At 50.7% G+C, this 16104-nt stretch overlaps 1 protein-coding gene across 4 annotated transcripts in view; it reads left to right on the forward strand.

Moving 5' to 3' along the window:
• Window positions 1–16104, forward strand: part of UBASH3B (ubiquitin associated and SH3 domain containing B) — a 139479-nt gene that overhangs the window by 76777 nt on the left and 46598 nt on the right. The window lies entirely within an intron of this gene.

Genomic DNA, 16104 nt, shown 5'->3' on the forward strand with positions numbered 1-16104 from the left:
GTGCTGCAAGGATTTGGTAAAAGAAAACAGGCCCCTGGTAAATTCCATGTTAGAATGGGGGGTGGGGGCGCAGGGCCCAGGGCAGGCTATTCCATTGCAGAGGGGCCTGGCTGAGTAAGTAGCAGAGGCCTGAGGGGTGTGAGAAGCTCCCCGGAGTTAGTCCTGGAGGGCTCCCAGAAGAGGTGATTTCCAAAGGAGAGAGGGGCTCCCCATGGCAGCCAGGAAGGCCTCAGGGGCTCCCTCCTTCCCCCCCAGGAGCTCCCTGGCCGAGGGAGAGATGCCATTTGGTCTGGGTGGTCTGCATGGCTGCGTCACTGCTGCGGCCTGGCCCTGGACTGATGCCACTTAGGGGCTGGACCGGGCTGGGGGGCTCTCCTGCCCCTGGAGGACCGGGGGTCAGCGAGATGACCCTCCTGGGTCCCCCCAGGCACCTGGGCCCCTTTTCAGCAGCTCTCACTACACCAGCACCTCCCCTGCCCGCTGAGGCTTCCTGTTTTGAAATCACCAATAAGTGGAAACTGTGAGTGCTGTCACTTTAACAGCTCCGGCTGGGAGTGTGTGTGTGTGTGTGTGTGTGTGTGTGTGTGTGTGTGTACACGCACATGCGCATGCGAGCACCATGTAAATGCATGCGAATTTGTTGTGAGAGTAGGAGGGTGCATGAGAATGTGCAAGGGGGCAAATGTGTGAGTGTTGGTGCGTGTGAGCGTGAAGTATATGTGACCACGTGTGTCTCTGTGTGTGAGCATGACTGCACCGCACGGCCTGAGGTGGGGGGGCTCCCCGTCACAGGGGACGCCAGCGAGGAGCAGGCTGCAGGGAGCTCTTACCCTCCCCGCAGACCCATCTGCCTGAGCAGAAGAGGGGGGAGCACCAAGAGGAGTGACTGCAAGCACCCCGGGAAGGTGGCTGAGGCCTTTCCTGTCAACTGGAAAAAAACTCCTCTCTCGGCTTGCAGGAAGATCTTTTTTCTTTTTTTCCCCTAAGCTGTAAAACAGAAATAATTTCTTTCCAGTCCAAAACTGGCTCCTTAAGGAACTCTAGAGCACAGGAGAGTGAGACTCCAAGCCTCCTCATTTGAAAGGCAGGCAGTGTGTCTGGTCCATTTCTCTACCCCAAGTACCTACTATAGCTCCTGGCAGGTGGCAGGAGTCCAATGAGTTCTTTAAGTATTTATGGGGTGCTCACTCTGTACCGAGCAACCGCAGGCTCCTGAGATTCCACGCAGATCATCACAAAGTGTCTGCCCTCAGGTAGCTTACGGTCACCAGGGGGAGACCATTGCAATCCCACGAAAACATAAATAGGTCATTGCTGCTAGTGTAGGGTGAAAGAATAAATTCCTTTTCTTTCCTGAGCTTTTTAGTTGGGCTTCTGGCTTTTTCTGGCAAGTGGCAGAAGGAAGGCCATAATTAATATGCCTTTTCATAGTCGATGTTATCACTAAGATGATATGATTGACTCACAGTCTTTTGGAAACAAAAATGTTCTCACAGAGAGAACATGTACCTGGGTAAGCGTTCTCTCTCCTGCTATGCCCCCTCCCCTTGCCTACATTGCACCTGCTGTTCCTTCTCCCTTCTTGTCTGGACGGCAAATTCCACTCATGCATCAAGGCCCACCCAGCTCAGATCCTGCCCTCTCTGTGGGCAAAGTGAATCTCTCCCTCTTGGTCGCCCACCAGCACCCTGTAAATGACCACGGACGCACATCACTGGGCATTGTGATTGTCTTCTATCTCGGCCAAGCTCCTTGAGGCCAGGAATTATGTTTTCTCTGTCGTGGAATTTCCCAGGGCCTGGCACAAAGCCCGGTCCTCGGATGCTCAACACGTGTGGGATAGATGAACGGATAGATCAATGACATTCCCTCTCTTTATGTAGTGAAGGGCCCTATAGAGACGTTGGCCTACGATGAGATGGGCAGACTAAGGACCTTGCAAGAGATGGAGTTTGAACAGTGGCTGATGCTGACTGAGCTTGTTTTGTGTTTTTTTAAGGGTGTTGAAAAGTTATCCTTTTTAAAAATTGAAGTATAGTCGACATCCAGCGTTAGGTTGGTTTCAGGCGTACAATGTAATGATTTGACAATTCTATACATTATGCTCACCACGTAAGTGTAGTCGTTTCCATCTGTCACCACATGACATTATCACTGCATTATTACTGTGTTGCCTCTGCTGTACTTTTCATTCCCATGACTGGGCTTGTCTGACATATTTGTGAATGATCTGGAAAAGGAAATTCAGAGCGAAAGTTGCATATCTGTGGATGACTCAGAGCTCCATGCCAGTGGGGTAGACCGTCGGAGGAGCTCCTGAGCTAGGAGTTGACAGACAAGTGGAAGGGGGCTTCAGTGTGACAAATTTAAGCCCCCCTGCATTGAGGCAGAGGTAATCTGAGGTATAAGATGATGCTTCGCTGTGATTAGCACTGGCAAGAAAGAGCAAAGACCTGGGAGTCACGCCATTCAATTAATTAAACACCTACTATGCGCTGGGCTTTTTGCTCAAGACCGTTCCTCCCACCCTTGAAAGATCTGAGTCTAATGAAGAGTATTTCCAATATCGTGAGGAAAACAGACACAGAAAGGGAAATAGTTGAGGACCAGCAAGTGCTAATAAAAGAATATTATAAACTGCTATGAGACCTCAGAAGATCGCTACGTTGCTGGAGTTGGGGGCAGCAGGGGAGGACTCATTCATTCATTCCTCGGTTTCAAGGCTTTTACTAGGGTCTGTATTTCAAAGGCACAAAGTTAAACAGATGTAGGTAGAGCCTTATCTCCAAGGAGCTTACAGTCCGGTGGAGGGATATAGAGAAGTAAAGGGTGGGAGAGACAATGAAGGAGAGGTGTGATTCAGAAGGAGGTTCTGGAAAGATTCCTCTAAGGAAGTGAAGTCTTGGCTTAGTCTTAAAGTCATCATTTAAGTTCTTTTTTTTTTTTTAAGATTTTATTTATTTATTCATGAGAGACATAGAGAGAGAGGCAGAGAGAGAGAGGCAGAGACACAGGCAGAGGGAGAAGCAGGCTCCATGCGGGGAGCCCGACGCGGGACTCGATCCGCTGACTCTAGGATCACGCACTGAGGCGAAGGCAGACACCCAACTGCTGAGCCACCCAGGCATCCCCTTTAAGTTCTTTAGACAGAAAAGAGGAGGTATGGACAATTCCAGTAGAAAAAGCCAAGGGGGCAACGGTTCAGGGGAGCTTCAGGGTATATTTCAGGCAACTACGGGGGTCGTGTGGCTGAAGCAGGGCTGTGTGGTAGAAGGGTAACAGGTGCGGGGTGGTGGCAGGAGAGGCAGCTAAGCTGATGGGAGCCAGCACAGGGGGCTTGAGGTCAGCAAGACCGTGACATGATCCAGGTTAATATTCTAGGAAGATTGTTCTGGCCCCTGTGGGGGTGGGCTGGGAATTGGGAGGTGGACGTGGGGTGCAAAACCAGCAGCCAAGAGAACCTCTAAAATCATAAATCATCCAAGCGAGAGCGTATCCACTGAGAATGGAATGAATGCACTCAGAGTGACTTTGGGGGTGAAACTGGCCTGGACATCAGCCAGTAGCCTTGAGGGAACGTTATTCTCTCTCTGGACCCGCAGGGCACCCTGTGGCAGGGACCGTCCTGAGACCGGTACCTAGAAGCAGCCAGGCTGGGACGGCGGAGGGGGCACTGGAGGCGTAGGGCCTGGGCTGCCCCTGGCTCTGTGACCTGGCCAGCCTGAGCCCCCACCAGCGCTACTGGGAGGATGAAATGATGTAGCCTGAGGTCTGTGTAAACAGCAGGGGCAGCTGCTGGGTGGTTTAGGCACCTGCACGTTCAGAGAGAAAACAAAACCAAACAAAACCCAGTGCTGGAGAAGGTCCAAGAGAAGGCACTGGGCTGACTAAGGGGTTGGAAAGGTTCCTTTCTGGAGACATGATGAAAATATTGGAGCTCCCCGGTCTGGAAGAACAAAGGGAGCCTGCCAGGCTCAGGAGCAGTGCCGGGGCAGACAGGGCCTCGGGCCAACTTCCTGGGTTCGATTCCTGACTCTGCAATTTAAAGTCCTCCTGTTGGCCCAGCCACTCAGCATCTCTGAGCCTCTGCTTCCTCATTCGTCTAGGAGGTGACGGCCCCAAGCTGATCATTGTGAGGACCCAATGCCACAGGAAGGCGAAGCGCTTCATGCGAAGAGTGACACCTGATAAGCGCTTCTATCAGCCTTCCCGTTAACTGGGAAGAGGGTAGCTGAGCCCAGAGTCCCCAGATCCTGGAGATCCCTCTGGGAGAATGTGTGCGGCGAGTAAGGGGAGGTAGAGCACCCTCAATCGGGGGTTGGAAACTGCAGAAACCCTCATTTCTCGGGGCCATGGGCAGCTCCGAACTCCCATCCTGCAGGTCGGAGGGCACTTGGAGGTGAGACGCCGCTGCCTTCTGCACAGCGCCCCCCATGCCCTAGTCCCGGGGTCACTGGCACACACCAGAGCTTCATGCTCGTTTGCCACCTACCAATTCTTGGCTGTCAGTGCGGGATGGGGGGAGAGCCCTCAGCTTCGGCCCCGCTTAAATGGACAAAGTCTTTGCAGCCGGGCAGGTGCTGGTTCTCCTGGCCCCGGGTGGTGCCCCAGCCCCACATGGCAGTGTGTTCCCCTCTCCGTGGGAGGAAGGGCCTCTGCTGACACATCATGGCAGTCCCGAGGTCCGATCCCTTGTGGCTCTCGCTGTCACCAGAAACCCTCCCCTGAGACACGGCCCAATCATGGGCTGCGGGTCTTTAGTCGGCCTAATTGGTAGGGCTGGCAGCCGGGAATGTAGTTACTGCAAATGACCCTAATCTCTGAGCCGAATTCCAGAGCGAAGCTGCTGCTGAGGATGCTGTAATTACACGAAGCAGATACTCATTATGCATTTACTATATGCCAAGCGCTGCACATATTGGCCACCCTTGCCCAAAGCCTAGAAAAGCATCACAACTGTTTGCACGCGCATTGTGCTTCACCTCTCCTGCCTGCCGCGTTAACCGGGAGGGTTACCAAGGGCCCGCTGTACAGCAGGCACTGCCAGCGAAAGCCGCCAAACAACACCCTGAGTTTCATTACCATTCTCTGGTGTCAGGTGAGACCTGCGGTCAGCTACAGTCAGTAGATTTGAGCACATGAGTAGGGGGCCGGGATTCAAATCCAAGTCTCTCTCCTGAAGCCATGGGTCTGACCACTATGCAACACGGTCTCTTACCTCTAACAGGAGCTTTGTGAAGTAATCATTACCATTCCACTTTTCTGGCTGAGCTCTCAATGCCCAAAGAGGTTTCCCCTAAATTGGTCACTAACAGAGCCAAGGCTCAAAGCCAGATCCTCTGATGACCTCGTGCTCAGTATATTCATTAGCGTGACTCCCGTCTCTCCATCAGAATGGCTGAGCTGCTGATGAAACGGGCTTGCCAGTGTGGGTGCCCCTGGTTGAGATGGGGTTCATTTGCAGGCACCACCCCCCCTTCTGGGCTACTGCTCAGGCTGGATGGGAGGGGCAAAGTATTTTTTCTCCACTCACCGGGCACAAAAGTACCCTCAGTTACACCCACCTAACACTGTTGCTGTGGTTTTGGCCTAAACCCCAAAAGCTACGAAGATCGGCACTCAGCCAGTGGTATGTGACTGATTATATCACCCAACATGAAGTGGGGGATCAAATCCATCCATCTTTTGCTAGTGCAGAGAACCAGAAGCAGCATCTCCACCCCCTGCAGAGAGCCCAGTGAAATGATTCCAGAGAAGCTGCGAAGCCAGGCTCCATCTGGATTCAGCCCAGTGCTTATTACTCAGTGGTCCATGTGCAGAGTGTTCCCATAGTCAGCTTCGAGAAGATGATCCTGAGGCTTGTGTTTTACGGTCCCCTTCCAAGCTCTAGGGGATCTGGGCCATGTCACCTGAACACAGAGCCTCCATTCTCCATCAGTAAGTTACAGACGTCTATCCCTCTTGTCAGCCTCGTACGAATGTCGGACCGATGTTCCTAGGATGCTAAAGAAACTCATCGTATGTCAGTAGCACCGAGAAAAGCATATTAAACACCAACAGTGCACCGTGATCGAGGTAGAGCTGAGTGAGTAGCTCAGTGCCTGGCAAGAGGATGAGCACCTGCTGCCAGGAGGAGGAGAACTGTGTTTTGGGCCTTTTGGGAAAAGCATATAATCTATTGCAGCCTTTTGCCAAGAGCAAGGAGCTTTAAAGTTACTCCTGATAGCATTTATTTCTTAGTCATTCTATGAATCAGAGATTCCATTTTACAGATGAGACAACAGGGTCCCAAAAATATGAAATCCTAATTGTCTTGCACCAAGGAGCATCATCCAGGAAGCTGCCTAGATGTTTCCTGGGGAGAATGCTCTCTCCACAGGCCTAGGAGCTACAAAATGCCTTATTCATCTGTCCACGCGGAAGCTCATTCCAGTCTGAGGCCAGCAGTGGCTGATCTGGGAGATGCTGGCAGCCTGTCTGTCATCAGGCTCCAGGGCCACCAACAAAGTCCCCCTCCTGGTTCTAGCCAGCCTGCCCTGTAATTAGGTGTTTTAATTGGGCCCTCTGTTTATACTCAGCCAGAACTGTTGTGCTGGCTTAGGCCTCACACAGGCGGCGGCTGCCTGGCTATAATCCTGCTCTGCCCTGGGGAGAGGCATTTATTACAAAGGGGATGAAGTGTGGGGTCACACACTTGGGCCTTCTGCAATAGATTGGGAGGCTGAAATCTTCTTCTGGGATGATCTTGGCTAATAACCATACTCCGCTTCTCCCTAGAATACCATCTTAGGTCACCAAGCCCCTCATCACAGCTGTCATTGCTATACATGAGAGGTCTCTAGATGAATAGTGGGTGTCCTAGAGGTTTGATCCAGCGTGAGGTCATAACTATAACCAAAATAGTCCAGTCTCTAAAATCTTTTTTAAAAGATTTTATGTATTTACTCATGAGAGACACACAGAGAGAGGCAGAGATATAGGCAGAGGGAGAAGGAGGCTTCCTGCAGGGGGCCTGATGCAGCACTGGATCCCAGGACCCCGGGATCAAGACCTAAGCTTACGGTAGATGCTCAACTGCTGAGCCACCCAGGTGCCCCCAGTCTGGTCTCCAAAGTAAAGCCTCAACTAACTAAAGTTTTATGTTCTTTTGATTGGGCTGAAACTACATCAATTGCTACAGTATAACAATTGGGGGAAAGAATTAATTATTAATAAACATAAGGTACTTGAATTGTTTAAACTAAAACATGGAATCCACATAAGGAAAGGCAGAGTTCATCTGTACAAAGCCTGTCTTTTCAAACCTGATTTTCTTCTTGGCTTACCTCGTTCCCTATCCCTCTGGCCTCATCTAAACCCAGGCCTCCAGTGTTAACCACCCTGTCCCCATCCTGAGGTACCCAAACACTGCTTCTTTGAGTATTGTCCAGGGTTGCGGAGGAGATGCCACGCATGAATCAAGCAGAGAACAACCCCCTGTGGGGGAACATATTATATAATGTGCAAAATGAGAGCCTTGCTGAGAATGCTGGAGTTACCGGGGGCCAGAGTAATAGACAGGGTGACCTGAAGGGAGCAGGTGCTATTTGGAAAGGTAGAAAGAGGAAAGACATGGGTGACGCAGAAGCACATTTGTAATAGGAGTAAGGTTTTCCTGCTTCGGGAAAGTCCTGAGAATTGTGAAATAGGAGCTCCCTAAGCAAATGGAGTGTGTGACAGTATCAAATATTAGAAGATGGAGATTGGTCTTGATCTTATGGACACTAAGGGGCCATTTTGTATTGGGAGGCATGGTATTTTAGCAGAAATATTTCCTTGCAGATGTGCATGAGGGATCGAAGTAATGATCCCTTGGGGAGGCGGCATTTGGAGAAGGCAAATTTTTTTTTGTATATTTTTTTATTGGGGTTCAATTTGCCAACATATAGTATAACACCCAGGGCTCATCCCATTAAGTGAAAGGCAGCAGGACTCGGAGACAACCTGATGGCAAGGTCAATAACACAAACATCCAACTCTTTATTACAGTTTCCATAGTATTCTCTGTTATCTCATTTGGTTCATACAAACCAGTGCTTGGAGGTAGTATTGTTAGGCCCATTTTACAGCAGCAGAGACAGCTGACTCGCCCCCACTTGCCCTTCTGAACACAGTCTGGACTGGAGCCCAGCCCTTGACTTTCCCAACGCTCTGTTCCTTCTATTACATTTAACACCCTCTTCTCTTAGTGGTGGTGGTTTGCATATCCTTCATTGGGGATCACCGGGGGGACCCAGAAACCTCTTAGAGAATGAACGCCAGCATTTCTTAGAAGTCTGCTGTGCAATGTTGAATTACTGGCCCAACCGTACAGACGCTATATCCTATTCTCTGCACTTGTCCGACCTGCCTGTCCATGAATTCGGTATATGCGTTTGAGAAACTGAGGGCCAACCATGTGCCAGGCACTCCCTAGGTACTGGAGATCCAGGAGCAAACAAGGCCAAGCCCCTGCCCTTGGGGAGAGAACATCCTGGAGCAGCGCTGTCTGGCCAAACGTCCTGGGGTGATGAGAATGTTCACACCTGCACTGCCAACATGGTAGCTGCCGGCACTTGAAATGCAGTGAGGGTGACGAACCGAGTTTTTAGGTGTAGTTAGCCCTGGCTAGTGACTAGCACGGTTGTGCGTGGGATGGTTCTGCGGAGCATCGTGAGGCAGGGTGGGATTCCATGTGGTGCACTCAACTGCTAAGAAAGAGCAAAGTACTGGGGGTGGGGGGAGGGGGGTAAGGAGTCTTCTTGGAATAATGGGGCCTGCCCTTCTAGCACATCACTGCAGCTCCAGAGGTGGGGAGGGCAAGTCAGCGCAGGGGTGAGACAGAGCAAGGATGGCTTGGACAGAGGAGATGGTCCCTGTGAGGGAGGATGAAGCAGAATGGGGCTCCAAGCAGCCACCTCAAGAGAGGAAGGCACCTTGAAATGGCAGTTTTTTGTTGTATTGGGTGTCATGAGTGTGGCTCCGGCTGTGGTATCTGGTGTCCCTTCCCACCGAGGACTCTCAGGACCCCCCACTGTCCCTCCCTTGCAGATCGCTGGTCATGGTCAGCCTGCACCTGGCCCCTCGGCCTCATCCCTTATTCCTTCTAAGGTTAAGGAACCAGCCCAACTGCCTCCCCCTGTGGGTAGAGGAAGAGCATCCTCAGGCCGTTAGAACTGGAAGGGCCTTCGCGATCCATCAGAGTCCCTCACCATTTTCCCATAGTCCTTGGAGGGTGAGGAGGACTGGCTCTGGGGCACACAGTGACAGAGCCAGGACTCCAAGCCCGGCTGTGCCACCAGCTCGGTCCTTCCCCCAGGGCGGCACTGCACACAATCCAGAGGTAGGGGAAGAAGGTCTAGGTTGTGGTGGAAGAAGGGGGTATAACTAGGACTCGTTAAGTCCCAGGTTCTAAGTTAAGCTCTGCACCAATTCTCCATGACCGTCCAGAAGTCGTGTTTTCTCTCCCCGCCTCTGTTCCCTGCTCTATAAAATGAGGATGCGAAGACTGCATGTCTCCCCTTCACAGTCCAGCAGCGAATGTATGTGGAGATAAATATTTGAGTGGAGCCCCAAAGCTCATAAGCACATTTAATGAAGTTAATACCCACAGCCACCTTAAACTGCACATCACTCTTGTTGAGAAAAGAAAATTCAGTGCAGTATACTTATTTTTTTTAAGGATTTTATTTATGAGAGCGAGAAAGTGCACACACAGAAGCATGAGTGGGGGGGGGTAGAACCAGACTCCCCACTGAGCAGGGAGCCTGATGTGGGGCCCTGGAATCGAGATCATGACCTGAGCCAAGGGCAGGTGCATCACGGACGGAGCCACCCAGGCACCCCCAGCTGAGTCAATTTAAAGATCTAATTGGCTTTGTTCAACAGTTTGTGAGCCAAGCAGCATCTCATCCGACAAGGAGGGAGGAGCACCAAGGAAGTGAAAAGTGGAAAGATTTTCTAGGCAGAAACAGGACGGGGTTTATTAGTGAAAGACAAGAAAGGATTGTTCAAGGCAAGGTCACCTTCCCTTAGGGGAAGGCAGAGGGTTGGTTTGTCTTGTTTTATCAGACGGATTACCTCGCTAGTGCTGGTCAGGGTACTCTAGACCATGGGTGTAAATCTTCTCTCCCGGGAGAGGCTGGAACTGCAATTAGGAAAGTCTTGGTGGGCTTTAGGGGAAGGGACCCCATTTGAGGCCTGTTTCTTTGCAACCCTGTGAGTTCAGTTTAATACATAAGCACAAAGAACATGTAGCTTCTTCCCTTTTCCAGCTTTTTGCTTGTTTGTTTTAGATTGATTTATTTATTTGAGAAAGAGACAGCAGCAGTGGTAGGGGCAGAAGGAGAGGGAGAGAATCTCAAGCTGACTCAATGCTGAGCTGGGAGCCCGACTCCGGCTCCATCCCAAGACCCCAGGATCACGACCTGAGCCAAAACCCAGAGTCAGCTCCTCAACTAACTGCACCACCCAGGCACCCCATCCCCTCCCAGCTTCTTGATGTCACACATTGCCCATTAAAAGACTCAGATAAGCTCAGATAGCAGTTGACCCTTTCACGTTTGGCCTTCTGTGGAAAGGGCCTGAACGTTTTGTTATTTTAAAGGAAAGTGAGGATCAAGCTATGGGTCGAGGGGAAGCAATTAGGGTTACAGAGTGTGGCCATTCGCAGTGACGGTCTGGCACCAGGGGCTTTGCCAGAAGCGCTTACAGTGTCTAGTGTTTCTGCCGAGAAAGACATGCCCTCTGCTGCTGAATAATGCCAAAGTGGTTCTCAACCCTGAGCTCCTGACCATTCCCTCCCACTCGGAGGGAAGGCTTATCAGGCAGGAGGGGGAAATGAGTCATTGAGGATCCTCTTCTGAGCTGGGGATGGTCAATTCAGCCGTTAGGCTCAAGGAAGTAGGATTTTAAGACTGGATTTATATTTAGAAAAAAGGACACGGACCAAAAAGCACTTTTGTAAATCTATGGTTACAGACAAAACTGGTCTAAACACAGGTAGTTAATTATAAACTGCTTTTGGTTTTTTGCTCATTGGTTAATTTGATTGTCATTTCCCTGGGTTTGGAGCTAATTGCAGGAACCCACTGTAGCCCAACAGTGCAGAGAGCCTCTCCCTGTCACCACGGAGGACGCTGGACATAGGATACAGGTGTCCCTGGGTGATTCATGAGTTGGTGAAGGGAAGAGAGTTGCTTAATTCAGACAGAAGGAATCAAGCCTGACATTTAGGCAGGAGCGCTACCACATGTCGGCGTAAGAAAGCTCAAGGCTGGCTGCAGTCAGGGGTGACATTTGAAGGTGGCAGGAAGAATGAACTGTGTGAAAAATTCACACAGTTGGCCTTGAAACACCCATGCAGTTACCCAGAGATGAGTCAGGTCTATATCGTCACAGGACGATGTCTCAATTGGAGCTTGGGACTGGACTGGATTTTTTTTTTTAATATTTTATTTATTCATGAGAGACACAGAGAGAGAGAGAGAGGCAGAGACACAGGCTCCCTGCAGGAAGCCCAATGTGGGACTTGATCCCAGGACCCCAGGATCACGGCCTGAGCCAAAGGCAGGTGCTCAACCACTGAGCCCCCCAGGCACCCCTGAACTGGATTCTTGCATGTCCATAACCCTAAACCCTAATGTTTATCTGCCTCCCTCACCAAGCTTTTCAGCATCCTTAGCTTTAAAGCCTACCTGGAAGACCTTCCCTGAAGCTAAGGAAGGTGCTGTTAATGTGAGCAAAGGTGCCGAGGCCAGTGTCAGACAAGGCCTTGCAGTGCTTCCTTCTCCTGCCTCATCCCCACGGCACACCATTTATCTCCCGCATCTTGTCCCCCGAGCCCACGGAAGGGGGCATGTTCAGCTAGCTCTTTGCACACTCCGGCCTTCACATCAACGGTGGTTCTCCAAGGCTGCAGTGCCCCAGTGTGGAGGGCCGGGGTAGGGCCTGGGGTGACCAGGGTGCAGAAGTCAAGAGGTCAGGAGGTCCGGGCAGCGACCTGCTGTGGAGCCCAAGGCAGGCCAACAGGTGGTCTCTTGACCCAGCTCCCTGTGAAGGGGTGGGGGGGGCGGGGCGGGGAAGGCTCTCGACAAATTAACACCTGCTCAGGAAGTGGCACTAGATCAAAGGAAATTAATCATCACAATCTATGCAAAAAAAGGCAAAGACACAGCAGTGTAAGGTGCAAAGAGCACAATGTGGGGCCTTAGGAAACCCAGCTTCCTGTGCCTATCAAGTCACTTACTTCGAGGGACCCTCATTCCTTCTCTGTAACACGAGAGGGTTGGAAGAAGTGATCCAATCTTAAAACCCTGAAATTCTCTGACCAGCCTAAATGTTGTATATTTTTTCTAAGATTTTATTTATTTATTCATGAGAGACAGAGAGAGGGAGAGAGAGAGAGAGAGAGAGAGAGAGAGGCAGGCAGAGATGTAGGAAGAAGGAGAAGCAGCCTCCCTGCAGGGAGCCTGACATGGGACTCGATCCCTGGACCCTGGGATCATGACCTGAGCTGAAGGCAGACGCTCATCCCCTGAGCCACCCAGGTGCCCCCTTAAATATTGTATCTTAACGCATAAGCTATTAGCGTATCGCAAAGTCGCTGATACACACATGCGTGGTCATGCTCAGGGTCGTGTCAGTCCCCCTGAGCGTGAGTGGACATCTGGTGAATCTGGATAGTCCAAGCTGTGGGATACTCGATGAATTCGCTGCATGGTCTCTATCCATGATGTAAAATTAACAATTGCCTTTAGGTCCCTCTTTCCTTCTCTCCAAAGGCTCAGGAGGCATAAGGGCTCTAAGCTCTCAGAAGCCCCATGGGAAGTAAGAGATCTTACTTTTATTTTTTAGATTTTTGAAAGAGATTTTATTTATTTGAGAGAAAGAAGACAGCGACAGAGATAGCGCGAGACAAAGCAGGAGCAGGGAGGAGAGAGAGAAGCAGAGTCCCAGCTGAGCAGGGAGCCCGATGAGGGGCTCTATCCCAGAACCCTGAGATCATGACCTAAGCCGAAGGCAGATGCTTAACCAACTGAGCCATGCAGGTGCCCTGAGATCTTATTTAAAAAAAAAAAAAAAAACCACCCCCCAAAACCATACTCAGCCACTCCTTTAAATGAGACTTCCTCAGGGTCCCCGGACAAGCAAAGGTGGCAGGGTGTTTACTGCTCTCCAAAGCTCGTTGTGATACTAGGTTCTCTGAGCTCCCAGAGCTGAGGCCCAGGAGGCAGGACCGAGTGGCAAGGGGGCCTGGGGTCTGGGGTAGAGCGGGGGGGACAGAGATGGGTGGCTGGAGAGTTTGGTAAAGTCCCGTTTGGGCCCTAGAGAGCACCCGCATGGAAGGGGGAGGACTAAGTCATTGAGGAAATTCAGCCTAATTTTTCAGCAGTGTTGACACAGGCAGGTGGAACTTCCTAGGATCTTAGCCACAGTACAAACCTCTGAGGCACCAGCCAGGGACTCTCGTCTTAGGGAAGGACACCATCCAGGAGAATCCCAAAGCCCGCTTACCCCTTAGCATGGAAAGCTGGAGAAGGCAGTCAGCGGGGTCACAGGGGAGCCAGTGCCAGGGAACACAGACCTCGAGCTAGCCACTTTCTGCCATTCCCATGACCATAATGGCTCGATATTGAGTCTCTGGGGACCTAGGGGGCTGAGCTGAGGGAGACGTTAGGTCGTTTCCCCCAGAGTCTCACATCTGTCGAGCAGCGGCTGCAGATCCCACCCCCACTCTGTCTAACTCCGAGTCTGTGTCCAGGCCAATCCAGTTTACCATCTCCCTTATGTACCAGTCTGTGACTCTTATCACAGACAAGACCATGTAATGATCTAAATCAGGTGTAAGCGGTGGCAGGAATGAGATGAGGAGTATTTAAGGGGAAGGAATCAGGTCAGTTAGTTCTGGGATTGAGCCCTCCCTCCTCCTGCATTGGTTGGATGCCTGCATCGCTCCCGGGTGCTGAGGCTGCTCTCACCAGCTCGCAGCAGCCAGCGCTCAATCGGTGTTCTTAGGCCAAGACACCAAGACTCAGTTGGACACCCACACACCTTTGAGAGGCCAGGCACTCAAAGCCACACTTCCAAACAGGTGCCCGGTCTTCTTTTGTCCAGGAGTGATTCCTGCATAAAGAGGCCAAGGAAACGGGTGTCGCTAAAAACTTAGATCCAGGGCAGAGGCTCCAGGGGTGGGTGTTGCTTTGCTTCCTATTTCCCCTTTCCTGAAAAGCTGGGCATCCAGGAGTTTTCTATTACTCTGCACTAGCAACTTAGTGGCTTGAAACACACACATTTATCTTTCTCACCGGTTCTCTCCACCAGGAGCTCGGGCTTGGCTGAGTTCTCTGTTCAGAGTCTGGTTGCAATTAAGCTGTTGGGCAGGCCGGGTCCTCCTTGGGAACCTTCACCAGGATGCTCCTCCCCCTTCACTCAGGTTGCTGACAGAGTTTGTTTCTTTTTGGTTGTAGGACTGAGTGTCCCAGCTTTTTTTTTTTGCTGGATATTGGCTGGAAGGTGCTCTCCGGTCTTAGGGACCACCTTCCTCCCTCCATAAGTGGTTCATAGCACGCTGCTTCGTCAAGGCCAGGGAGCAAGTCGCGTAGAGTCTTCTATGAGTATCATGGTGCAATCACGGGAGTGGCACCATCCCCTTTGCCTGTTCTAAGTCTTGGGTCTCATCTGCACACGAGTGCACAAAAGAGTGAATAGTAGAAGGCAGGATTATTACTAGGGTGTCACCTTAGAGCCCCTCTGCCTTCAACGTCTTCATGAAGTTCACGCTTTTTAAAAAATTTATTTAGGACCCACTCTGTGGGGCACCTGGGTGGCTCAGTCAGGCGTCAGATTCTTGATTTCAGCTCAAGTCATGATCTCAGGGTCCTGGGATTGAGCCCCACGCCTGGTTCCATGCTACACTTGGAATCTGCTTGTTCCTCTCCCTCTGCTCCCCCCACCCCCCACGCTCTTACGTGCTCTCTCTTTCTCTCTCTCAAATAAATAAATAAATCTTTTTTTAATAAAACCTACTATATGCCAAATTCCATGTCAACTATTGGGGCTACAAGGAAAACAAGTAATGGTCTCTTCTTCAAGTAGCTCACAGTCTATTGTGGAAGACTTAAGTGTGGAATCGCTTAAATCAAATGTGGAATCACTTAAATCAAATGTGGAATGTGCTATGATACAGTTGCATACAGAGTGTTTGGGGCCAGACCAGTCTGAGGGCCACTTCCCGGAGGATATAAACCATACATGGAGTAGGTGAAGGATAGGAGGCAGGAGCCAGATAACTGACGGTAGAATGGGCCTTGTAGAAAAAGGAACAAACAGGAGAAAGGTTTAAGTGTGGGATCCCTGGGTGGCACAGCAGTTTAGCGCCTGCCTTTGGCCCAGGGCACGGTCCTGGAGACCCGGGATCGAATCCCACGTCGGGCTCCCGGTGCATGGAGCCTGCTTCTCCCTCTGCCTGTGTCTCTGCCTCTCTCTCTCTCTCTCTCTCTCTGTGTGTGACTATCATAAATAAATTTAAAAAAATTAAAAAAAAAAAAAGGTTTAAGTGTGAGACAGGAGTCAGAGAATAAAGTACTTGAGAGTGAAGCGGAGTCCATGGAGGGCTTGGCATGCATGGTAGGGAGTTTATACATGTTCTTGGAGATGAAGATCTTTACAAATCAGATGGGGATGTTCTATATTGGACCCTGGATGGCAGCAGGTGTCTACAGTAGCCAATCGCCTTTGCTCTAAATCCCTATAACCCTTACTGACTCCTCTTTTTGCCCCTTTACGTCACATATATAACTATATTGGCCATCACTTCATTCGGCAAACTCTGAGACTGTCCACTTCTTTTTCTAGTTTGCATTTTAATCTCCATGAATCTCTTGAAAGAAGCAGTCAGCAAAATGGGATCTGATCTGGGAGAGATTTGCTCTGGTGGAGTTTGGGACACTTGTAAGACTCAGTGGTGCCCCTCTGCCTTATATTCTGCTTCAAAGTCTACCCAAGAATCCCATGATAATAACTCACCCTCCTGGTAGGAAACCCTCGTGTTCTTCAAATTCAGGGCTCAGTGTTGTTTACCCACAT

This window comes from Canis aureus, chromosome 3 (genome assembly GCF_053574225.1).
Source record: "Canis aureus isolate CA01 chromosome 3, VMU_Caureus_v.1.0, whole genome shotgun sequence".
NCBI classification, from domain to species: domain Eukaryota; kingdom Metazoa; phylum Chordata; class Mammalia; order Carnivora; family Canidae; genus Canis; species Canis aureus.